Genomic DNA, 25,968 nt, shown 5'->3' with positions numbered 1-25,968 from the left:
GGAGGGTTGAAACGGAGGCGAGTAGCGAGGTCCTTTCAAGCAGGGATCATGAAGAAATCCTAACACGAGAAGCAGTGAGTCATCTTTAATACTGTTATAAAGTCAGTGGCGAGAGCCCATGGCGTTTCCAAGCTCTCACCCAGGGTTGGTGCTCCTTTGGAGAACTGAAGGCATGGCGGAGGTTGTCCTAGCTTTAAGATACATGGTTTATTCACTTATTTACACCTTCAGTCTGCATGGAAGGGGTCAGATGTTACAGCAAGGTCATGTCAAGAGGGGTTTGCTCTCCACAGCAGTGCAACACTCCAGTCCAAGGTTTAATCTCTCCTCATTCTGTTGTTCCTCAAAACTAAGCCTCCTCTATTCGGTTGCATACTAAGGGTCAGTTCTTTTGGTGCTTTGATGTACTAATAGCTAATCAGGTGCCACCTAACAAAGGAGTTCCCCTGACTTCATCAGCACTTGTTGATTGACTAGGATTAAAGACTGGTACACACATAGGTTAATTAACTCTTCAAATGCTAATTAATTGCTGGTGCTCAGAAGTAGGTACACACATTCCAAAACACGTGGATCTCGATTACATTCTCAAAGTCTAAACAAAAAAATTCCTTCCAGTAGCACCTTAAAGACCAACTAAGTCAGTTCTTGGTATGAGCTTTCATGTGCATGCACACTTCTTCAGATACACTGAAACAGAAGTTTCCAGACCCTTCTATATAGTGAGAAGGTGGGGAGGGGTATTACTCAGAAGGGTGGTGGGAATGGGTGATTGGCAGATGGCTGTGATGAGCCTGTTGACGACTCTTAACGACTGCAATAGGTCTTACAGGAGGAAGCAAGGGGTGAAAAGGTGAAAAATGGCTTTGTCATGTATAATGAGATAAGAATCCAAGGTCTTTGTTCAGGCCAGGTTTCTCCATGGTTTTAAGTTTGGTGATAAGTTGTAATTCAGCAGCTGAATTCTCAAAGTCTGACACAGTCTTTACACATAAACACTAATTGAACACCTCAAACCCCTTGGCTAACTTCTTTCCAAGACACATTGAGACTGCCTTATAACATCTCCCGGTTATAACATACAAGTTCTAACTATATCCTAATATTCACCATACCTAAACATTTAGCACCGTGGATCTATTTACAATACCATGCTGGCAAACGCTCTCAAGCAGAGCATCTAAGACCCACCCCTCCCTCCCAAAAAATAAGGGCCCCCAATTTTCTTATGAGAAGAAAATTGACTTAATTCACAATCCATGGCCTAATCATTTAATGGGGCAAGTTGTAAGAAGGAAATGGAAATGGCCAAAGTAAATACAGTATTAATCCCTATAAGAAATAAGCTCCCCTCCGCCACAGTAACTGAGCCTGCAGAATAATTGAGGGTGCAGTTATTAATGGTGTGATTCTGACTCCGAAGTAAATCCGACGGATCTTCCTTCCGAATCCACGTGGGAAGACATAGTGGTAAATTGGCATGAAGAATTATTACATAGCAGTTCTACAGACGCTCATCCAGCAATGAAACTGCTAGCACATTTGCAAAGCTAAGCAGGGTCCGGTATGGTTTAAAATTGGATGAGAGACCGCTTGTTGAGAATATTGCATTGCAGAGGGCTGGATTAGATGACCCTCGGGTCTCTCCCAATTCTACAATTCTATGATTCTATCGTTCCAAAGGGCTTACTTTTGTGTAGGAGGCAGTCAGAGGATCAAGGCAGCCTCCTCCTTCGAGAAACAGAGCACCAAGGGAACGTCAACCCCATCCATGCTTACTCGAAAGCCAAACTGAATCCAATGGGGCTTACTTGCGAGTAAGTGTGTTTTAGGAATGGAGCTTTAAGGATTTAAATTCCAGCCCAGCTCTGTGGCAAAATCCAAGAGGATTTATTCTTTTTCTTTTTGGGTGGGGGGAGGGGGGTAAACGTGATTCGGATTGGCTCTTATTCGGATTGGTCGTCTCGTCCGCCCTCGGCCCTCCCCAAATGAAGGCAATCAGTATTGCTCGCACGCCCCTCCTAATCTAAATCTCAATCACTGAACGGTCGAAAGCGGCATTCATTCCCGCGCGTTGATTTGGGACTCGGCTCTATTGAACGCAGCCGGATTTGCTTCCGTGTAAGCACGGGCAGAGAGGATCGGGCCGGCAGCAGCAGGTGAGGTGCTACCTTCCACTCTTATGGATCGGGCACCTTTGCAGTCCGCGGGTGCCAAGCTCCTTCCTCATTCGGAGAATTTCCAAGTGGATTGGGCCCAACGTTTGAAAAAGCCTGGCTAGTACAAAGTGATCAAGATGCATTGTTTATGAAAGCCGGGCGGTGGTCTTTATCTGCAGGCAAATTGTAAAATGCCGAGGTGTGTGAATAATTATAATATTTTCCAACATGAAAATAAGCCAGGCTTTGGAAGGGATAAGGAATTCGGAAGAGGGAGGGGAAACAATGTTGCCATTAAAATTAGGCATATCCTCTCTTCAAAGAGGTTCTGCATCCATTTGTGATTCTTGCTCAGAAAACACACACACACACACACACACACACACTTTTGATTGAAACTGCAATCCCATATGCTTTTTCTTGGGAGTAATCTTTCCTCGCAAGGATGCCAATGGTTTTACATCCCTGGGGTTGGATCCTGAGTCACAACAGTGCCATCCTCCTCATGTAGGCTTTCTGAAGTCAGTCCTCAGGAAAGGGTGACAAATGTTCCACCAATTATGGCAACTGTCTTCCTTCGAAGTAGATTCCACTGAAATCCAGAGCACTGGCTTCCAATATATTAAAGGTAAAGGGACCCCTGACCATTAGGTCCAGTAGTGACCGGCTCTGGGGTTGCGGCACTCATCTCGCTTTACTGGCCGAGGGAGCCGGCGTACAGCTTCTGGGTCATGTGGCCAGCATGACTAAGCCGCTTCTGGCGAACAAGAGCAACGCACGGAAACACCGTTTACCTTCCCGCCGGAGTGGTACCTATTTATCTACTTGCACTTTGACGTGCTTTCAAACTGCTAGGTTGGCTCTAGCAGGGACCGAGCAACGGGAGCTCACCCCGTCTCAGGGATATGAACCGCCAACCTTCTGATCGGAAAGTCCTAGGCTCTGTAGTTTAACCCACAGCGCCACCCGCGTCCCTTTGCAATATATTGCTGATTATTAAATGATAACGCTTAAGTTTCAAGGTATGAAAGTCTATTGAAACCACACAGCTTTTATTTCATCTGAAGGCCTCAAATTGACACCAACCTGATCACTGGACCAGGTTCAGTGCATGTAAATGACCTGCATGTCAAATGGCTTAACCAGCTTGTGGATCTGGCTTGCTTACACCACACACAGCCTGCGACACTCAGAAAGTTTGCTTTCTCCGTGGTGCCCACCACCATAACATATCCTAGGCACCTATTTACTCCAGCGTAAGCTCCATTAAATGGTATTCGCACTGGCGTAAGGCTGCAATTCTGAACATAAGTGGGGCTTCTGAAAAAATCATGCATAGTGATTTTTTAAAAAGCATTCATTAAAGGCCCATCCAGACATCCTTTTATTGTTCACGATGGTTTGTGCTATTGGGGTGGTTACACACATCCCACTTTCACTACACTTTGTACCTGAAAAGGTCACACTCCTTCGTTTCCAATAAGTGCATATCCAGTAACTTCCTGTGGAAATCTCATAACTTCCGGTTTATTTTTGTCCTGCTTTCGTTACCCTACAGCAGGTACGTCCAACAGGTAGATCGTGATCTACTGGTAGATCACTGGTAGATCACTGGCTCCCCCCAAAGAAGCTCAACAACTTTGGCTCCGCCCCAAAGGCTCAAAATTTTAGCTCTTCACCCCCCCCAAAATGGGGTTTTCCTCCTGCCTCAGTGAAGCTCAACAACTTTGACCTGAACCCCTAAAAAGGGGGATAGATCACTGCCAGTTTTTAATTCTGTGAGTAGATCACAGTCTCTTGGGAGTTGGCCACCCCTGCCCTATAGCATGGGTAGGTAAACTAAGGCCTGGGGGCTGGATCCGGCCCAATCGCCTTCTAAATCAGCGTGTTTTCACATGTGTAGAATGTATACTTTTATTTAAAATGCATCTCTGGGTTATTTGTGGGGCATAGGAATTTGTTCATCCCCCCTATATAGTCTGCCCCCCCACAAGGTCTGAGAGAGAGTGGATCGGCCCCCTGCTGAAAAAGTTTGCAGATCCCTGCCCTATAGCCCCCCCACCCCACAGACAGCACAGGGGGACCATCACAGAATAAATTCACCCAGAAATAGTGCTTCAGGTTAAGAACTTTGATTCAGGATAAGAACAGAAACCACACTCCGGCGGCACGACAGCAGCAGGAGGCTCCATTAGCTAAAGTGGTGCTTCAGGTTAACAACAGTTTCAGGTTAAGAACGGACCTCCAGAACGAATTAAGTACTTAACCTGAGGTACCACCGTACGGGCAATGGCACCCAAGTCTGGAGGGGTCCTTATATTGCAGAGCGTTGGACTAGAAGACCCTCATGGTCCCTCTCTGTGATTCTAAGTTAGACCCTTGTTCCATCTAGCAGCGCATTTTCTGCATTGACTGGTAGGGGATCTTCAGAGTTTCAGGCAGGGATATATCTCTGCCAGCTTCACCTGGAGATGCCAGGGATTGAACGGGTGATTTCATGCATGCAGGACAGGTGCTCTACCCCTGAGCTATGCCTCACCTTTAATATCGTTTGTGTCTGGTGGAATTCCATAGAATCATAGAATCATAGAGTTGGAAGAGACCACAAGGGCCATCGAGTCCAACCCCCTGCCAAGCAGGAAACACCATCAGAGCACTCCTGACATATGGTTGTCAAGCCTCTGCTTAAAGACCTCCAAAGAAGGAGACTCCACCACACTCCGTGGCAGTAAATTCCACTGTCGAACAGCTCTTACTGTCAGGAAGTTCTTCCTAATGTTTAGGTGGAATCTTCTTTCTTGTAGTTTGGAACCATTGCTCCATGTCCGCTTCTCTGGAGCAGCAGAAAACAACCTTTCTCCCTCCTCTATGTGGCATCCTTTTATATATTTGAACATGGCTATCATATCACCCCTTAACCTCCTCTTCTCCAGGCTAAACATGCCCAGCTCCCTTAGCCGTTCCTCATAAGGCATCGTTTCCAGGCCTTTGACCATTTTGGTTGCCCTCCTCTGGACACGTTCCAGTTTGTCAGTGTCCTTCTTGAACTGTGGTGCCCAGAACTGGACGCAGTACTCCAGGTGAGGTCTGACCAGAGCAGAATATAGTGGCACTATTACTTCCCTTGATCTAGATGCTATACTCCTATCTTCTCCACAAGCATCAAAAGTGTCCTATTGGCAGATCCATCCAACACAGCTGAGCTCTGGTCACAAGAGGAGCTGGGCTGTCCATCTTTAGGATTAGGAGACAAGGCTGTCTCCTCATAGTTTCCATGCAGGATGAGATACATGGCATGGGATGTTGAGGATGGGCCTTTTTGGTGTTGGCCCCCTGCATGTGGAGCTCCCTCCCTACTGAGGTGTATCTGGAACCGTTTCTTTGCAGTTTTAGGTGGCTGGTGAAGAGCACTTTCCCCCTCAGGCCGTTGTTAGAGAACAGACGTGATTGGATCAGTGGATTAGATCCTGTTGTTGTTAGTACAGTGGTACCTCGGGTTAAGAACTTAATTCGTTCCAGAGGTCTGTTCTTAACCTGAAACTGTTCTTAAGCTGAGGTACCACTTCAGCTAATGGGGCCTCCCACTGCCACCGCCGTGCAATTTCTGTTCTCATCCTGAAGCAAAGTTCTTAACACGAAGGTACTATTTCTGGGTTAGCGGAGTCTGTACCAGTGGTTCTCAACCTGTAGGCCCCCAGATGTTGTTGGACTACAACTCCCATCATCTCTGAGCTCTGGCCTTGCTAGCTAGGGGTGATGGAAGTTGTAGTTCAACAACACCTCGGGACCCACAAGTTGAGAAAGGCTGCGGGTAACCTGAAGCGTCTGTAACCTGAAGTGACTGTAACCTGAGGTACCACTGTAAATGCAATTTAGTGACTTGTTGGTGAATTTAAAGTTTGTGTTATTTTATGGATTTTTTAATTAAAAGAATATTATTTGATGTAAACCACCCTAGGGTTTATGACAAGGGTGGTATACTGTATAAGTAAAGGGCACACATGTTTGGTGGATGTGTCCCTCTGTCTGGAGGGAGCCTTTTCTTCCATGTAAACATGGAAGAAGAAAATGCCAATTGACTTAGATTCAAAGGTCCTTCAGCTTAAGCTGCATGTTTTATGTTCAGGGAACCCTGAGCCCCAGCAACAGATGCAGATGAACTTGTAGGCTTGGTATGGAGACAGATAACCTCTCTATATTTTAAAAAGTGGAGTTAAATGGAAACATTCTGTTAAAAAGCAGAATGGCAAACAGTCTATTCTGGACTCATAACAAGAATATAGTTCCCCAACTTTTCAGCAGAAAAGGCCTCAGTCCAACAAACTCAGTGTTAAAAAGGCATAGAATCATAGTTCTGAAAGGGTCAAATGTGGCCATCTAGCCCAACCTGTATAGTTAAAGCTATGGTTTTCCCAGTAGTGATGTATGGAAGTGAGAGGTGGACCATAAAGAAGGCTGATTGCCAAAGAATTGATGCTTTTGAATTATGGTGTTGGAGGAGACTCCTGAGAGTCCCATGGACTGCAAGATGATCAAACCTATCCATTCTGAAGGAAATCAGCCCTGAGTGCTCACTGAAGCTGAGGCTCCAAAATTTTGGCCACCTCATGAGAAGAGAAGACTCCCTGGAAAAGATCCTGATGTTGGGAAAGATGGAGGGCACAAGGAGAAGGGAACGACAGAGGCCTAGATGGTTAGACAGTGTTCTCAAAGCTACCTGCATGAGTTTGACCAAACTGCAGGAGGCAGTGGAAGACAGGAGTGCCTGGCGTGCTCTGGTCCAGGGGGTCACGAAGAGTCGGACACGACTAAACGACAACAAGCCCAACCCATGCAAAGCAGGAGGACAACTAAAAAATCCCTGGCAGATGATCATCCTAGCTCTGTTTTAAAACTTCTAGTGAAGGAGTGTCCACTGTCTTCCAAGGTAGCCCATTCCAGTGCATGCAGGTTTACTCTGAAGGAAGTCCCATGCAGTTGTAAGAGAAGTTAATCCTGAGAAAAACTGCAATCCTGTACACATCATGTTTACCTGTGAATAAGTCTCATTGAAATCAAGAAGACTTAGTTCTGAGCATAGACCTGTATAGGGCTGCAGTACTTATAGCCCCAAAATTATTCTTTTCTAAAGCTCCTATCTTTTGGGTGTTCTTGGTTAGGGTTTTGGTTTTATCACCCACCTACCAGAAGATTCAGGGCAACTTGTTGCAAATTATGCTCCAATCCTATAATCCATTGCCTGGGAATAAACCCCATTTAACTGAGTGGGGTTCACCTCCGAGTAAGACTGCACCCTTCAAGGGCTTAGAATAAAAACGGCTTCATAAGCGGACCCAGGAAGCGGGAAGGGTGGGGGAACCAGAATGCTAAAGTATTGAACTAATGTAGTCGAAAACTAAATAAATGTTTATTTCCATCCGAATTTGGTACAAAGTGTTATTTTTTATTCCGAATGACGCTGTGACGACCTCCCCAACAATACATTGTAGAAATAGTGGAATCTTGCAGCCTCGACCAGTCAAATTGAGTCCCAGTGATATGAATGGGATTTGTATTGTATATTCTCGGCAATTAAAGGTGTCTCCCGTTTCCCTTTCTAACGTTAAACCCCCACCTACATCTTCGCTAAAGGGGAAACCTCGTGGGTATTCGATTCTTAACATGTGCCACAAAGTCAAGGGCCAGCTGGTGTAATGGTTACAGCATCGTCCTAGGACTTAGGACCATCAATTGGCAAGCATTGAGAATGCATAACCCCTCTCCTCCCTCCACCCCATTGTTTCACCCCTATGAAACAACCCGGACCGAGACTATGAAAGAAGCCGTTAAATAGCTAGGGAGTTGTTAATACGCGTTCCGCCCGGTATTATTGGTGAGCCGGAGAACGTACGCATGTATTCTCTAGAAACTCATCCCTTGATTGTATCCAGATAAATATAATAAAGACGGAATGTGATGCCTGACAGACTCAACTCCCCAACGGTTATTCAGAAGTAAGTCCTACTATTATTATTATTTTTAAAGTCTGGGCACAGGATGGCAACCCATTCAGGCCGATGGAACCGTGCCGCACATATAATTTTTAGAAGGCGGTATGTCGCAGGGACAGCAGCAGCAGCAGCAGCATTTACTCTGGAGTAAACTTAGCGAAAGCTGCACCCGAAGCCTGCCTAAGGCCAATTAGAACTGGGAACGACATCCATGTCTGTTCAGATCCGGCTTACATGAGGTATGGATCGCCAGGTGTCATCCTTTTGTGACTCCCCTCCTCATACAGAGCTAGCGCGCATCTGTCAAGAGGCACGGATTTTCCTCTTGAGTCTCCCAGCCCCACAGTGTCTCAGCCCCCTTCCAACCCCATCTCTCCACTCCGCCTTCCCCCTTCTGTCACGGAGCCTGCCGTTTGCATGGGAGCGAGAAGGCAGGGCTCCCAGGTTTGCCTCGGACTCCGTGGCACTTTAATCAATGCTTCTAGCCGGGCGGACGTGAATTTCTCGCACGTCATCGGATCTCCTCCTCCAGCTAATTGATTTAAATGGCTTATCGGTTAAAGCAGCGGGCCTCCCTCCCTCCTCACATGATCTATTAGCAGGGAAGAATGTCCTCCCCCTTAAATTCCTTGTTACTTGAGTCCTATCACGACACAAAAATGGAAATGAATGCAAGGGAAAGCTCTGGGTGGATGTTTTCGTGTATATATGTTATGTTTCGTGTATATATGTTTCGTGTATATATGTTAAAGAAATGTCCCTGTTCTGGGAGTGGTGTGCGTGTGAACAAGGCAGGTAGTGGGTCCTTGTATCTCTGCAGGTCTCACCTACATTTCCTCCCTGGCTATAAACCCATCTCTCCATGGATATCACCTAATGATGATGATGATGATGATGATGATGATGAAAGTGGGAGTCTTTTAAGGAGCAGCAATGCCCTTCTTCCTTCAACTGGGCATACTGGTCTTTGGACACCAAGCTTGCTCCTATCTGAATAGCTCCATCCCAGCTGTCTGTTTTCTAGTGGCACCAGATAACGCTCAAACCTGCAATTATAGTTGATCCGGGGCTGTGCGCAACAAAAGCCGCTCCCCGCCCCCGCAAAAAGACTTGACTTCTAGCGGTAAGGGGAGTGATGTGGAATTGTGGAGGAAAGTGCGAGATGCCACCTCGCGCAACCTCCCTGCAAACAAATCTGAAGGCGTGCTTCATAGATGACCAGCTTCTATCTAACCTCTCTGCAAACAAATCAGGACGAATGCGCAATAAGCAGATCTTCTGGGAGCTCCCTGCCCAAATTAAGACCCTTTGCAGGCCTGAGGCAAGAAACAATTTTTCTTTGAGGGGCCAGGGTCGTGGCAGTCCATCCTGCTATTATTAAGATTCTACAGAGCTATGCAAGACTGTATCCTGAACAAGGACTCTGTAAACATCGTTGCAAAAAGCCCGGGTCGCTTTCCTTCTCACTCTTACGTCTTTATCCTTGGACCCCATATATACCAACTGCAACTCCAAGCACACTTGCTCGGGAACAAGTCCTTCTGAACTCAGAGGGAGTAAACTCGCTAAGCCTTTTGCGCTTTTAATATCCCATGGAAGTGGGTGGGACGTACTTGCTTCCGGAGAAGGGTCGCGCTGCTCAGTTCAACGCGTTGCGCAATTCAGTTTACTCAGAAGCACATCCCACTGTATCGAGAGGAACTTGCTCCTCAGCTAAGAGCGGCTAGGATTGCAACAACCCCTAAACATGGCGATGGAGTTTCCGATTGAGTTCAATGGTGATTACTCGCAAGGAAGCGGCTATACTTAGGATTCCAGCCTAAGTTGTTGGTTGCGTTGCTCACCCCTCTGCGGTGTGAATGAACAGTGACCTGCGTGGGCTGGGGTCGGGGCTGGAGAGGGTCCATTCTGCTTTCTGCCCATCACAAATAGTACTTCCCACTCGGCTCCTGCCCGGCTTTCAGCATCCTCGTCTGCTGCAGAGCTCAGAAGGGTCGTAAGCTAAAGCGGCTGGCAATCTCAACTATTGGCTTTTAATTAAAGCGCACAGGGCTCCAGTGTACGGAAGGAATCAGCTATTTAGCCAAGCAGGCGCTGACAGGATCAAAGTAGGCTAGACTCCTGTGCACCCTTACGCAGGAGTAAAAGCTTTGAGAAACGGCGGTATTGAATGCTGCGCAAACACGTGTAAGAGTGTGTTGGCAGTATTCAAGAAAAACAAACGCAGGGCGTTAGAACACAGAGTTGCAAATATCCCCTCCTCTCTCTTCGGTATTAGATCGCCCGGGGGCACTTGTGGCCCGCCAGGTGATACTGAACTACAACTCCCATCATCCCTTGTCATTGACCACGCTTGCTTTGCATGATGGGAGTTGTAGTTCAGCAACATCTGGAGGGCCAAAGATTCTTCATCTCTGTCTTCTTGACCACCAAACTATAGTCTCCATTGGCATCCCACCAAATTTTATTGTTTAAAAAAGTAAGAGCACTTGAGAGTTTGGGAGGGTGGTTTGTATGGATGGGTCTACTTGCCATTATTATTATTATTATTATTATTATTATTATTATTATTATTTTATGGGGGCAGTATTCCCTGTCATTTTACCTGCTTTGTTTGTTTGTAGAAGTATGTGTGTTTGCCTGATTATTGCCTCTCCCACTCCTGCCACCAAGACATGAATATTTTGTGATGCCCACAGCAGTTTCTTAGCTTTCTCAAATGCGGAGAAAATCTGCAGCCAAAATGCCAATTTACGTTCACTGTAGAAGAGTAAGAAGGGGTTAAAATTCACAGAGAAATGAATTCCTAAAGAGAACACCTCTGTGATGTCATTCCCTTGAATTCTGTGATGGGAAACTTAAAAGGATTTTAACTCAGGAAATGTCCAAACCTCATTCAAATGGGACTTGGGAGATAAATCAAGTTTAATATAGCCCCTCCTACTTATCAAAATCCACCCAATACCAAATGTGCCACCAAGTCTTGGTTGACCACAAACTTGACATGAGCCAACAGTGTGACGCGGCAGCTAAAAATGCCAATGCAATTCTGGGCTGCATCAATAGGAGTATAGCATCTAGATCAAGGGAAGTAATAGTGCCACTGTATTCTGCTCTGGTCAGACCTCACCTGGAGTACTGTGTCCAGTTCTGGGCACCACAGTTCAAGAAGGACACTGACAAACTGGAACGTGTCCAGAGGAGGGCAACCAAAGGCCTGGAAACGATGCCTTATGAGGAACGGCTAAGGGAGCTGGGCATGTTTAGCCTGGAGAAGAGGAAGTTAAGGGGTGATATGATAGCCATGTTCAAATATATAAAAGGATGTCACATAGAGGAGGGAGAAAGGTTGTTTTCTGCTGCTCCAGAGAAGCGGACACGGAGCAATGGTTCCAAACTACAAGAAAGAAGATTCCACCTAAACATTAGGAAGAACTTCCTGACAGTAAGAGCTGTTTGACAGTGGAATTTGCTGCCAAGGAGTGTGGTGGAGTCTCCTTCTTTGGAGGTCTTTAAGCAGAGGCTTGACAACCATATGTCAGGAGTGCTCTGATGGTGTTTCCTGCTTGGCAGGAATTTGGTATAAGAGCACAGTTTAAAGTTCTGAATCAGCCGTCAGTTAGTGGTCCTTATTCTGAATGCCCCTTCTATGAACCTAGCCAACATTGCTCTAATCTGCTCATTTTGATCTGATAGAAGAAAGGACATTGTGATAGTGGTTGAGTGCCCTGGGATGGTTAATACGAATGGGGTGATGCTCTCGTTCCTCAGGTCTTTGTAGAGAGTACAGGACAGGAGGACGTGTGCTGCTGTTTCGGTGCTACCATCTCCACATGGGCAAAGATGTTTCTCAGGCGGGATCTTTTGAAATCGACCCTCAAGTACCGCAGATGGCAAAACATCCAGTCTTGCAAGTGTAAAAGCACGTCTGTATTTTTGGATAATAAGTTTGTGCAGATATGGGGCCAGAGAATCAAAATGGAGAGGTAGAAACTGAACCTACCAAGGACAGAATTTCCTTATAGTGGCCAGGTTGTTCTGATGCTCGATATCTTTTAGACGGTGACCAATTAGACTGTTTGCTTTAGTGGGGCCCGTAGTGAGTAGGTGTTGTGGGGATAGGCCACAAGAGTGAAGTTTCTGATAGACGGTTTTAAGCCAGGCACTTTTATGGGAGTCTTGAAGTACTAGGGATAGTAAACCGGGGGGATTTGAGTTTAGGCGGAGCCAGAAGTTAAGAGTTCTTTGCCAAGTCCATACTTCTACTGAAGGGAGATTTAAAGAATGATTAAACAGCAGGAAGAACTTTCTGACAGTAAGAGCAGTTAGACACTGGAAAGGACTCCCTCTGGAGGTTGTGGACTGTCCTTCCTTGGAGGTTTCTATGCAGAGGTTGGATGGCCATCTGTCATGGATGCTTTAGTTGAGATTCCTGCATTGCAGGGGGTTGGACTAGATGACCCTCAGAATCCCTTCCAACTCTACAATTCTATGATTCTATAAATTACCCATCCCTCTTTTTCATGAATGCTATGATTGTGACATCTTCTGATTCAGAACCATAGGGGCTCAGCCACCCTAGTTTTTGATTCACACAATAGATCTCCTTCTAAGGTAAAGGTAAAGGGACCCCTGACCATTAGGTCCAGTCGTGGCCGACTCTGGGGTTGCGGCGCTCATCTCACTTTACTGGCCGAGGGAGCCGGCGTACAGCTTCCGGGTCATGTGGCCAGCATGACTAAGCCGCTTCTGGCGAACCAGAGCAGCACACGGAAACGCCGTCTACCTTCCCGCCGGAGCGGTACGTATTTATCTACTTGCACTTTGACGTGCTTTTGAATTGCTAGTCTGGCAGGAGCAGGGACCGAGCAACGGGAGCTCACCCCATCGCGGGGATTCGAACCGCCGACCTTCTGATTGGAAAGTCCTAGGCTCTGTGGTTTAACCCACAGCACCACCCGCATCCCAGATCTCCTTCTACTGGTCCACAATACAAAGTGTCCTTTCATACTGCATCACGGTGTGGTACGCTGGCTTGACATCAACTGATAGGAAGGGCCGGAACATGGGCATAGCCACGATTTTTGTTGGGGGGGGGGGCAGGCCTCAATTTGCTATATATTTTTTGTATTTTTAATTATTGGGGGGGGGAGACAGCTGCCCCTCCCCGTCCCCCCTTGGCTATGCCCATGCTGAGGAATCCTCTCCAACTTTTCTTGGTTGGCTCTGTGTGAGATCCAAGTGCAAATTCCCTTTCAGTTAACAAATTCTATCCTCCTTCCCGTTTCTACTCTGCAGTCAATAATCTAATCAGCAAAAGCTTCTGTACCAACAGTCGCTGAAATGGATTTGAATTCTTGACCTCATAATAATGCACTGAAATCAGTGCTTGTCATTCGATTAAAGAAATCTTACTGCTCAACCTTTAAACATGGCTGGTCCCACTGAGTTCAACATGACGCACTTCTAGGAAAATGCATAGAAAATAGCAACCCAGGTTGATTTCCCCATGCTATTAATGGGTCTATTAGTTAAATTTGTGGGTTTTGCAGCCAAATCACAAATGCATGTTTTTGCTAGACAAGCACAGGGCTAGTGCACAGAGAGTTATTAAAGTTCCTAGAGAGGACCCTTTGTGTGTGGCCACTTCCTCTTGGAGGGGATTCTGCAACAAATGAAATAACCTCATAAAAATTCCTTCTGCCTCTGAGGAGTCTCTCTTTCCACCGTGTTCCCACGCTACGCAGATGGGGGCTCCAGATACACTCACCCCTTTTTGAGACGACCAACTTTTATTTTACTGTAACTTCGTGGCATTTTTCTGCATACTGCTTTGTAAGCAAACCTTTTTGTTGTTGTTGTGTTTACTTTACTAAAAATGTGTGGTTTGTTCTCTGCAACTGGTGGTGGGGGAGAAGACCACAAAACGAGGTAAAAATGTATAACTGCTTTAGTAAGCGGCAAAATGTATAAGTGTTTCTACTTTGCTAAAAAAGGTGACACAGTCCATTTACTTTCTGCATTTCTCCCATGCGTGTGGCCTAGGAGGTTGAGATATGTGAAGATGTGTGTATACACATGAAAGCTCATACCTAGAAAGCTTATACAGTACTTCGTTGGTCTTTGAGGTGCTACTGGAATTATAAAAAATAAGTATTTTTTTTAAGATCCTTTTAAAGACTGTCTTAAGACAAAAAGAATTGATTCTCAAGGGAGTTCTTTTTGGATTATCTCTATCTATCTATCTATCTATCTATCTATCTATCTATCTATCTATCATCTCTATCTATCATCTATCTCTATCATCTATATCTATCTATCTATCTATCTATCTATCTATCTATCTATCTATCTATCTATATCTATCTATCATCATCTATCATCTATCATCATCTATCTATCTATCATTTATCTATCTATCTATCTATCTATCTATCTATCTATCTATCTATCTATCTATCATCTATTTATCTATCTATCATCTATCTATCATCTATCTATCTATCTCTATCTATCATCATCTCTATCATCTATCTATCTATCTATCTATCTATCATCTATCTATCTATCATCTATCATCTATCTCTATCTATCTATCATCTATCTATCATCTATCTATCTATCTATCTATCTATCTATCTATCTATCTATCTATCTATCATCTATCTATCTATCTATCTATCTATCTATCTATCTATCTCTATCTATCTATCTCTCTATCTATCTATCTATCTATCTATCATCTATCTATCTATATCTATCTATCATCATCATCTCTATCATCTATCTATCATCTATCTATCTATCTATCTATCTATCTATCTATCTATCTATCATCTATCTATCTATCTATCTATCTATCTATCTATCATCTATCTATCATCTATCTATCATCATCTCTATCATCTATCTATCATCTATCTATCATCTATCTATCTATCTATCTATCTATCTATCTATCTATCTATCTATCATCTATCTATCTATCATCTATCTATCTATCTATCTATCTATCTATCTATCTATCTATCATCTATCTATCTATCTATCTATCTATCATCATCTCTATCATCTATCTATCATCTATCTATCTATCTATCTATCTATCATCTATCTATCTATCATCTATCTATCTATCTATCTATCTATCTATCTATCTATCTATCATCTATCTATCTATCATCTATCTATCTATCTATCTATCTATCTATCTATCTATCTATCTATCTATCTATCTATCTCTATCTATCTATCTATCTATCTATCTATCTATCTATCTATCTATCTATCTCTATCATCTATCTATCTGTCTATCTATCTATCTATCTATCTATCTATCTATCTATCTATCTATCTATCTATCTATATCTATCATCTATCCATATCTATCTATCTATCATCTATCATCTACTATATAAAAAATCTTTCATCTTGTTACCTGTTTGTATATGTTTGAAACTTTAAGCCTAAAGCCTGCCTTCAGGGATCACACTGTGCTCTTCCTGATCATGAATAAAACTACTTTTTGTTACTTATGAATAAGACACTGGTGTCTTTATTCTTTTAGGAGGGATTCAGGGAAAATATTAGAACACATTTCAATCTGGACAAGGCAGATTGAATTGCATATTGTCTTAAGAAACTCACACGAGTTTGCAACAAGTTTTCTGCAGTGCGTGAGAAGGGGAATGTAAACTCTGCTAAGTAAAGGAACTTGTTACTGCAAGTTAGGAAGAATATTAATAAACAATATATCCTCTCCTGCCACCCTGAACATTCCCACATGAAGTTGTTTAAGATCAGAGCTAATTTAGTAGTTAACGTATGGGTTCAACTAACGTATGGGTCATACTGCAGACACCACCATGCATTTTAGCAAGTTGTGAGGCTGATCCAGTCTTGGATTTTGGCCACAAACCTCCATTTCAATATTTGGTGGGTAACAAACCCAAAGGAAAAGGCATCCATCAATGAAGAATCTTTGTTCTTTCTAGTTAATTTTAGTTTTTAAAGACTCCCTTCACTGAAATGGTCACTAGGCATTTTATTAACAATAAGAAATGTAAAACAAAATCTGCAATAAATGAAAAGATTAAAATCATTCTCATATATTGCATAGCAGCATCATAAAAATGACACAACCCACCAGCCCCTAAAAACCTGGCAAAAAATATGAGCTTTTGCCTGGGATCAAAAAGAGGTTGGGACAAGATGCACTTCAGTCGGAAGCTTCTTCCACAGACATGGAGCCACCACCAAAAAGGCTCTGCTATGGATCCCCACGCTACACACCTCATTTAACACAGGGACCACCAAGAGAATTTCTTCCACAGATAATGGAGAAAGGGGTTCAGTTTTCCACATCTGATTTGGTTCGTACATGCATGTTCACCACTTGTTCGCTGCAACATCAAGTGATAACTTGCATGTATGAACTAACCTGGATAGAGCTTTCCTGTGTCCAAGCAGCCGCTCAAAACGCAACACTTTTCAACAGAGGCAATTCAGACATTTGGAAATGGGACATCAAGGACACGTTCAAGCAAACATGTAGCTGAAAAACCTCAGTAGGTGGTGAGAAAACAGGAAGCTTAGGGACAATGCCCTGAGAAGTTCTTAGGGTGCAATTAGAGGTGGAACCCAAACATTTATGGCAAGTCCAGGATGCAATCAAATGGTTTCAGAACTCTCATGATCTCTTTAACAGGGCTGGCCCTACTTTTGGGAAAAGTGAGTCGGCTGCCTCAGGCTGCAGACACCAAGGGTAGCAGCAGCCCCTAGTCTCCGCCCCCAGTCCCCATAGCTAGGATGTTCCATTGTCAGTGTTCATGTAAGATTCAATGGTCAATCCAATTGGATTCTGACATCTAATGGAATACTTCTCCCATATTCTCCTTTGCCTCAAGCAAATATCTGACTTTTAGAAGACATCTGAAGACAGCCCTGTTTAGGGAAGTTTTTAATGTTTGATGTTTTATTGTGTTTTTGATATTCTGTTGTGAGCCACCCAGAGTGGCTGGGAAAACCCAGCCAGATGAGTGGGGTATGAATGAATGAATGAATGAATGAATGAATGAATAACCAAAGGCTTCCTGGTCTGAAAACCAAAAACAATGGCTGGAATAGTTTTCTCCTTGTTGACAGCAAACCTTATTCCACACGTGGGAATATATGTGGTTAGGCCAAATCTGTACATTTCTTCTTCTCTCAGAAACAGAGGGAGTGTTTTGCACAGATTAGACATAAGTATTCTGTGTTGTGCAGGAGTGTGGACTACGTCCAGATAAAAAAGTATTGATGTATTCTGTTTATGGACTTGGGTGCAGTCACACATGCCGGTCATGGGGCTGTTAAGTATTATCTCCTCCATCAATGACACAAACACAGTCTTTGACCAAGTGTATGAAAAGTTCCCTATGGCTGGTTCAGAGATGTATATAATAAAAAGGTAAAGGGACCCCTGACCATTGGGTCCAGTCGCGGACGACCCTGGGGTTGCAGCGCTCATCTCGCTTACTGGCCGAGGGAGCCGGCGTTTGTCCACAGACTGCTTCTGGGTCATGTGGCCAGCATGACTAAGCCGCTTCTGGTGAACCACAGCAGCCATTTACCTTCCTGCCAGAGCGGTACCTATTTATCTACTTGCACTTTGACATGCTTTCAAACTGCTAGGTTGGCAGGAGCAGGGACCGAGCAACGGGAGCTCACCCTGTTGCGGAGATTTGAACCGCTGACCTTCTGATCGGCAAGCCCAAGAGGCTCAGTGGTTTAGACCACAGCACCACCTGCATCCCTGGGATGTATATGATAACCGCTTGATAATCCTTTAACTTTAACTGAAGCTGTGCAAACATAAATGGGTTATCACAGGAACGACATTGCAGGTGGAGCTTGGATATCACCTCACATTGTCTCAAATCCAGTGCTATTCAATAGTGCTTATTCACACACTGAGCTCTCACCAGCCATGAAGGCCTAGCTCATGCATCCTTCCATGGACAGGAAACCACAGATTTAACATCACAGATGAAACTTCCATAGTGCTTCATGTCACCTACAACAAAGGGCCTTTTCAATGAGTCCATTAATACATTTCATACAGGTATGGATGGTAATTTGTGGCCCTGCAGATACTGTGTGACAATGATCCACATCAACCCTGACCCTTAGCCAGCCTGGCTGGGGTTGATGTGGGAAAATCTGCAGCCAAAATGATAATTTTTGTTTACTGTACAAGTGTATGAAGGAGTCAAGACTCACATTGAGCTGAATTCCTAGACAGAAAACCTCTGTGATGTCATTTTCCTTGAACTTATTTAGCGGGAAACTTAAATGAAGGATTTAATCCTTAGCATTTGCTCCTTGCTTCAGATCATTTTTCATTAGCCTGCTGATGGAGATGGGTGTGTTGTTTGCTCTGTTGGAGAACAAACATTATCTTAGCACATTTTAATATGTAGGGAGTAACTAATAAGTGTCACTGCCTGCCTTATATTCTTCACTGTACTATGCTGAATCCTGGCAAGACTTAAACGTAAGTAAACTTATTTTCTAATATATGTAGTAATACAGTCTGTTGCCTGGTTATTTTTATAGGAGGGAAATTGTGATAAGTGTATTTAAGGCTAAGCAGCATAGTCTCAAGTTTCTTTTTATTCTGCAAAGGGATATTTTAACTCAGAATAAGATCTAAACCTCACTCAGTTGAGACTGGGGAGAAAAATTAAGTTTACTATATCCTCTTCTACTTTTTAAAAATCCACCCAAAAGGTGGAAATTGGAATCCAACAATATCTGGGGGGGGGGGGCTATGAGTTCCAAACCCCGATTTAAGGGCTAATCACCAAATATTAAGCAATTGTGATGGAGGACCAAGTGATAGATATTCTCATGTCAACCTGGTGCTATGTTTTCAAGACCAATATGCCACAGATAATCAAGGATCGCAAAAACACTCCAAATGGAAAGATGCATTTTAAATAATCAGAAACAGCCAGTTCCAAATCTTTCTATAGAAATCTTATTTCTATTTCTATGGGACTCTCTCTCTCTCTCTCTCTCTCTCTCTCTCTCTCTCTCTCTCTCTCTCTCTCTCTCGTTTAACTCACCACTAATCCCACCCAGTGGCGTAGCATGGGTTGTCAGTACCCGGGGCAAGGCAAGTAATTTGTGCCCCCTAACCCGTGGATTTTAGCACGCCCCCCCAGCACGCCCCCCCCAGATGTTGCGCCCAGTGCTGCCGGCCCCCCCTGCACCCCCACGCTACGCCACTGATCACACCAAAGGTTTTCCTAAAGCTCTTATTGATGCTGAAATGCAACCTTTGGGGAGCTGGCAGTAACTTGACAGAATGTCATCTCTGCTGTGTGCACAAAATCCCTTTGTTTTACTGCAGTAATTCATCTAGAATGACATCCCTACCAAGTTTTAAACCATGTTACAAGGAAGCCTCCATCGAACACCTCGTTTTATGTTTTTGTTCTAAATTACAGAAGATGGATGAAGGTATATGTGTGACCTGAAACATACTGCCTGCAAAGTCGATGCCCACATTTGCCCTCTTATTTATTATTACATTTATATCCCACCTCCCCCCGCCCCCCAAGGAGCACAAGTTCATATTCATGCCCCCCTATTTTATCATCACTAAAGCCCTGTGAGGTAGGTTAGACTGAACAACAGTGCCTGGCCAAGGTCATCAGAGCTACAAATCTCAGAGTTCCCTGGGAAGAGTGGTTTTTTAATATACTGTATTTTTCACTCTATAAGATGCACCAGACCACAAGATGCACCTAGTTTTTGGAGGAGGAAAACAAGAAAAAAAATATTCTGAATCTCAGAAGCCAGAACAGCAAGAGGGATCGCTGCGCAGTGAAAGCAGTGACCCCTCTTGCTGTTCTGGCTTCTGGGATAGCTGCGCAGCCTGCATTCGCTCCATAAGATGCACACACATTTCCCCTTACTTTTTAGGAGGGAAAAAGTGAGTCTTATAGAGCAAAAAATACGGTATATACAACCACAATGAGAACTGTAGCTCTGTGAAGGGAATATGGTCTCCTAAGAACTCTAAGCACCCTTGACAAACTACAGCTCCCGGAATACTTCGGCGGACACCATGACTTTTTAATGTGGCCTGAGACTGCAGGCAGGGCCTTACAGGAGCGAATGAGCTATCTCTGATCAAGCTCTTTGCACAGAACATTTAAATCACTAGCATTTTGTCCTACACAGCAGTTTTTTTCCTTGGGGGAGGCAGATGGAGTGTCACTCTCACATTCAGCCTTCAGTGCAGGCAGCAAATATAATGAAGATAAGAAAACTTAAAGGTACAAAATACCAGGTCAATTCCTCCATCCACAGTCAAGTCAGTGATCTTGTGAATTGTTGACCTGGCATCGCACAGCAGCACCTTAAGGTCATGTGGGTCATCCTTGTTGATACCAGTATCAATATATTGTATATATATCATATTGTATATAATATACAAAGGTAAACTAAAAATACAAGTTAAAACAGCTAATTCTCAAGTTAAAACACCTTTCTATTTTAATCTACAGACTGAACCCTCAATCCATCTTCTACAGCTACCACTGGCAAATCAATGGAAACAGCAGAGAAGCAAATATCAGCTAAGCAGTAGGACAGATGTGGAGAACCTTTGGCCTTCCAGACGTTGTGAACTACAAGTCCCATCATCCCTGGCCACTGGTCATGCTTGCTAGGGCTGATGGGAGCTGTGGTCCAGCTGCATGTGGAGGGCGGAAGGTTCCCCATGCCTGCTCGAGGAGGACCATCCCCATGGCAAGAGCAGTTGGGCAGTCTGCCTTGGAAGATGGTGGGATTTCCTTCACTGCAGGTATTTAAGGAGGCTGGATGACCTGTCTGGGATGATGTAGCTCAAGACAGCACCCTACAGATGCAGTTGGATCACAGCTCCCATCAGTCCCAGCCAGCAAGGCCAATGGTATGGGATGATGGGAATTGTAATCCAAGAACATCTGGTGGGCACCAGCTTGGCAACCTCTGCTGTAGCCGCATCCTGCATCTTAGACCTTGCACTGAGCACTGAGAGTTGGACTAGATGACCCCAATGGTTATATGGCATCTGATCCTATGGTATTTGGTTGAAGGTGGACTCTTATCAATTTGGCACAAATCTGTGACCAGAGAAGTTGAGATTGCTTCTGAGGGCATAGAATTGCAACAGGATACTCCAGTGCTCATGAAGAAACATGAAGAGGCTCCTGATACAAATCAAATGAGGATGAACTACGACCTGATTAAGCCCCAGTTAAAGTATTTCTGCTTGGAGCCCAGTCCTATCTGTATTATCTGGGAGCAAGCCCCAACCTGAGTCAATAGGGATTACTCTCAAGTACATGGGCCTAGCATTGCCGCCTTAGCTTTGGTGGTGAATCAGTTGTAAATCGCCTCGACACCTTATCCTTTTACCTCCCCCCCAAAGTCTTAGAGGTGTTTTAGCCTCACAACAACCTTGTGAAGTGGGTTAGGTTCAGGGCTGTGTGGACTAACTGTTGAGTGGATTTCTGTTTAACTTTTATATGTTATTATTATTTTATACTATTCTAATTGAATGTTACTATTTTGATGTAGGCTGCCTATTTTAAAGTTATGTTTTATTATCACATTTTTGTATTGCATTAGATTGTTATAAGATGTACATTTTTTGTTTCTTCAGTTTGTAAACCGCCTTGGGTATTGTAAGATAGAAAATACAAATTAAAAATGATGATGATGACTTGCCCAAAGGCAACTAAATGACATTCATAACTGAAGAGGGCTTTGAGGATCAGTTTACTACAGCCCACATCCATTGTAACCGTGATCCACCGATTTTAATTCGAACGTTTATTCCAGCCTTAAAAAATAGAGGTACCACCCAAACAAATGAAAAGGAGGGATTTATGTGTCAATAGTTGCATGTACATGTAGTATGTTCACAAATGCCTTGCAGATTGGGCCTACAAGCAAGCTCATTGGTTTAGTTAGGAGCTTGTCCAAAACACAGGTCTTTGAAAAGCATTTTTTTAAAAGGATAATGCTCACTCGGTTCAATGCTAAAGTACTTTTTAAAAGCCCATTGATTTCAGTGGATGAGTTAGGGCAATTGCTTAACAGCATTTGCTATCCTAACAGCCTCATACTTGGGAGTAAACCTTGTAAATACTTGGAAGTAAGACTTGCTTCCGAGTAGACACGTAAAGGATTACTCTGTAACTAAAGAGCTTAGACTTTGTTCTGATCATGACCATTTTTTCTTTTTACAAAAATAACTTTGGGTATTTTTTTTTAAAAAAGAGGATCGTTTGCATGCTTTCAACCTTAAAAAAAATAAATGCGAGTGAAATTCTCTCTCTCTCTCTCTCACACACACACACAGAGGCATCCGTATAATTCCGATGATGATTTGAATTTGAAAGGGAGAGAGCGACTCTTTTGAAAACGAGAAGGTCCCATCTGGAAAAGCTCGACGTTCAATTAGATCGCATCACTTCAGGGTGTCCTCGTCTCCCGTCCCCCCACCCCACCCCGCCGCCATCCCCCCGTCTCGTCTCCTGAATAACCTTCCAGGCAAAGCGACACAAAAACGGGCAGGCGAGCGCCGAAGCATCCATGGAAAAGAGAAAGAGAGAAAGAGAGAAAAGAGGAAATATAAGGGAAAGGAAGGCGCCTTAGAGCAGAAAAAAAAACCACTGGGAAAAGAACCTCAGTCGCCAGCCCCGTTTCTCTCCTTTTTTTTTTTTTTTTTAAAAAAAAGAACCACATTTAGATGCGAGCGGCTCTTATTTCTGCAAAGAACAGATGCGATTCCAAGGCGCTTTTGTTGTGTTTCACGCGAGGGAGAGCGAAGGGCGACGGAGATTCGGAGCAGCCGGTAACGTTGCGAGCTGGAATTGACTTGGCGCTTTGGTGAGATGGGTGGGTGTTTGGAGATCCTCCCACTATCTTCTGCCACCCCACCCCCCACTTCCAATGACCTAAGGCATCCTTTACTGAAGGGCCCAGCCTTTTTCTGCAAGACTAGGCACTTCGGAATCGACACCGAGGAAATAATGGGAGCCCCGACGACGCAGCTGGGACTCGCGGGCAGCTCTCTCCGAAGGGAGATATCCTTTGCTTTCCAGTAGCCTTCAAGAAAGCAGGGGGGAAATATCTGCCTTTGTAAGAAAAGCCACCGCGGCTCTCCTGCCCTGGTTCTCTAATGCTGTGGGTGGTTTTCTTTCTGTTGAGAGACAGTTCAGTCTGTAGGCATATGAGGAAGGTGGAGAGAGAAAGAATCAACGGGGGGAGGGGGAGGAGAGGAGATGCTGAGGAACGATCTGCTAAAGGAAAAAAAAGGAAAAAAAAGGAAGAGGAACAGGTTTAACCCATTGTGCGGCAGCAGGAACCGACTCTGGAGCGTTCCCAGTTGCGTGATTTTGTTTCTGAAGAGGACCTCTCCCTCCTGACTCCTAGGATGGGTCCCAGAAGCTTATATAAGGTGACAGTCTTTCAAGGGAGGCACGGACTTTTTGGCGAAGGGGCAGCCTAACCCCTAATCAGTGGCGTAGCGTGGGGGGTGCAGGGGGTGCAGCCGCACCGGGCGCAACATCTGGGGGTTAGGGTTAGGGGGCGCAAATCCACGGGTTAGGGGGTGCAAATTACTTGCCTTGCCCCGGGTGCTGACAACCCACACTACGCCACTGCCCCTAATCAAGTTTCTTGGGAGGGAAATCGCGCCGGATTCAGTGGGGCTCAACAAAGTGCGTGTCTGCGCGGAAGCAACCCCATGGAATCCTAGGAGACTTCTTTCCCAAGTTCAAGGTGTCTCTGATTAGAGGTTTAGCCCCATCCAATGCTCCTGCGGACACTTGAGATTGGGGGTCCCACTGAGGCCAGCGGAACCTCCTCCTGAGTATCGACGTTCCTCGGATCCGGCCTTATCGCCACCTCAAACGAAACGCATTTTGGGCGCAGTGAACCCTTCAGTTCTGAACGCGTTTGATCAAGTGAATTTCCACTAATGAGAACAATTTTTTTTCCCTTCCAGTAGCACCTTAAAGACCAACTAAGTTAGTTCTTGGTATGAGCTTTCGTGTGCATGCACACTTCTTCAGATACCAATGAGAGTTATTCCCCACCGAGGCTGCAGTCCTATAAACACTTACCTGGAAGTAAGCCGCAGTAAGCGTAATAGGTCTTACTCCCAAGTAGTAATGCATAGGATTGCTCTGTCAGTGTGTAAAGGGAAGAAGAAGCTTCGAAGTAAAAAACGGGTCATTGCTCCCCGGCTCTGCACACATTTACTGGGGAGTAAAGCATGTCACTTTAATAGGCTTTCCTGCCAAACGTCCTTTTCCCCGAAGAACGTTGGTTTTCCGAGGCCCTCAAAGGAGAAGAGATAAGGTTCCAATCTTGATTCACGATCTGGGAATTTAAAACCTCCGAAACCGATTTAAATGCCATCTGTTTGCAATTCTTGGGATGAATGGTGTAATTTTTTTCCCTTTTCGATCGGCTGAGGCTTAAGACCTCAACACGCTTTCTGACAAGGAAGTCCTATTGGACACGGTGGAGTTCCTTTCTGAGTAAACGTGGCGTAGGATCGAGAAGGGATTCGTTTTGAGTAGTCGATTAACCCCGAACCTCTTCCCGCCTGCGCCGCGCAATCCCGTTTAAAACTCTTTGGCAAAACCCCCTCTCTCAACCGCACGGCGATAATAAGGCAGCATCTATCTTGCCTGATGACCACCTACTGCTTTATGGTCGCTTTGTTCCAACTATTACAATCAAGAGAATTCTTTATTTACTGTTAACATTCACTTAAAGCGGGATGTTAATGATGCTTTGGAATTCACCAAAGAGAGTTTTCTGACGATTCTCTCTCCCTCTCCCCGCACTTTCAATCTTTTGTTTATTTCAGGACAACTTGGCTCGGAGAAGGAGGGGTGGCTGTGGGAACCCTGCCTGATAGAGAAAATCGGACCTGGACTTGGATCTCGCGTTAGTTATTTGCTCAGGGTTTGGATTCCCATTGAAAAGGTCTCACTCGCTGCTGAAGTTGGTAACTGTCACTCAGCGAACAACACCAGAACAGGCATAGATAAACAGACAGACAGACGCGCCCGCCCGCCCGCCCGCCAAAATCTTCTCTTTTCCATTGTCTCCGCCACCGTCGACATTTAGGACGCGATCCTGTGCAAGTTAAACATTTTAAGGAGCCGTGGATTTCGCTGCGTTCATTTGAACATCGCTGGGATGTTCAAGCGCGCCCATTTAGGTTGTAAGCTCCGCGGGGCAGGGAACAGCGGCTGTTTACACCCAGTGGCTGCAACCATTAATCGGCAGATTATTCGATAGAAGCGTTACCAGATTAATTTTGGCACGATGGTCCAGTTTTTCAAACGTGGGTAGGTTGTTTTGATTCAGGAGTGTCAGGATAATTAAAAAGAAAATGGCACGATAGAGCCGCTTTAGATAAACTAGCACCCATGGCTTGCTACATTCTAAATCCTCTCACACGTTTTAAGTTTCCACCCATTTTTGGAATTTTTTAAAAGAGCACTGAATGACGGGGTGGGTGGGAGGTGGGAATGGAAAGGCAAGCAAGACAAGAACACAACCCAAGAGATCTCCGCATTGCAACATTTTGTTGCAGCTCCCACTTTTTAGCGTGTAAAACCATTACGAGCGCTTCCTGGCTAAATCAAAGAGCACCCTGGGGAACTGTGCCCTCCGTGATTATTTGGAAATTTAGCACTGTACTTTTGCCCATGAGAACCTGGGTTTAAGAAAGGGAAAACTTTCCACTCTTTATA

At 44.5% G+C, this 25,968-nt stretch overlaps 1 long non-coding RNA gene across 1 annotated transcript; it reads left to right on the top strand.

Annotated features, from left to right (window-relative positions):
• The first annotated feature begins 24 nt into the window (after window positions 1-24).
• Window positions 25-25,236, top strand: LOC310827235. The gene is made up of 3 exons (XR_014556242.1): window positions 25-74; window positions 1,363-1,470; window positions 25,074-25,236. It is a non-coding gene; the product is annotated as an uncharacterized lncRNA (long non-coding RNA).
• Window positions 25,237-25,968: the final 732 nt, after the last annotated feature.

Source organism: Podarcis gaigeae, assembly GCF_964106915.1.
Source record: "Podarcis gaigeae genome assembly, chromosome: 11".
NCBI lineage: Eukaryota > Metazoa > Chordata > Lepidosauria > Squamata > Lacertidae > Podarcis > Podarcis gaigeae.
Note: the sequence above shows the minus strand (reverse complement) of the source record. Positions and strands in the feature narration are given on the sequence as shown.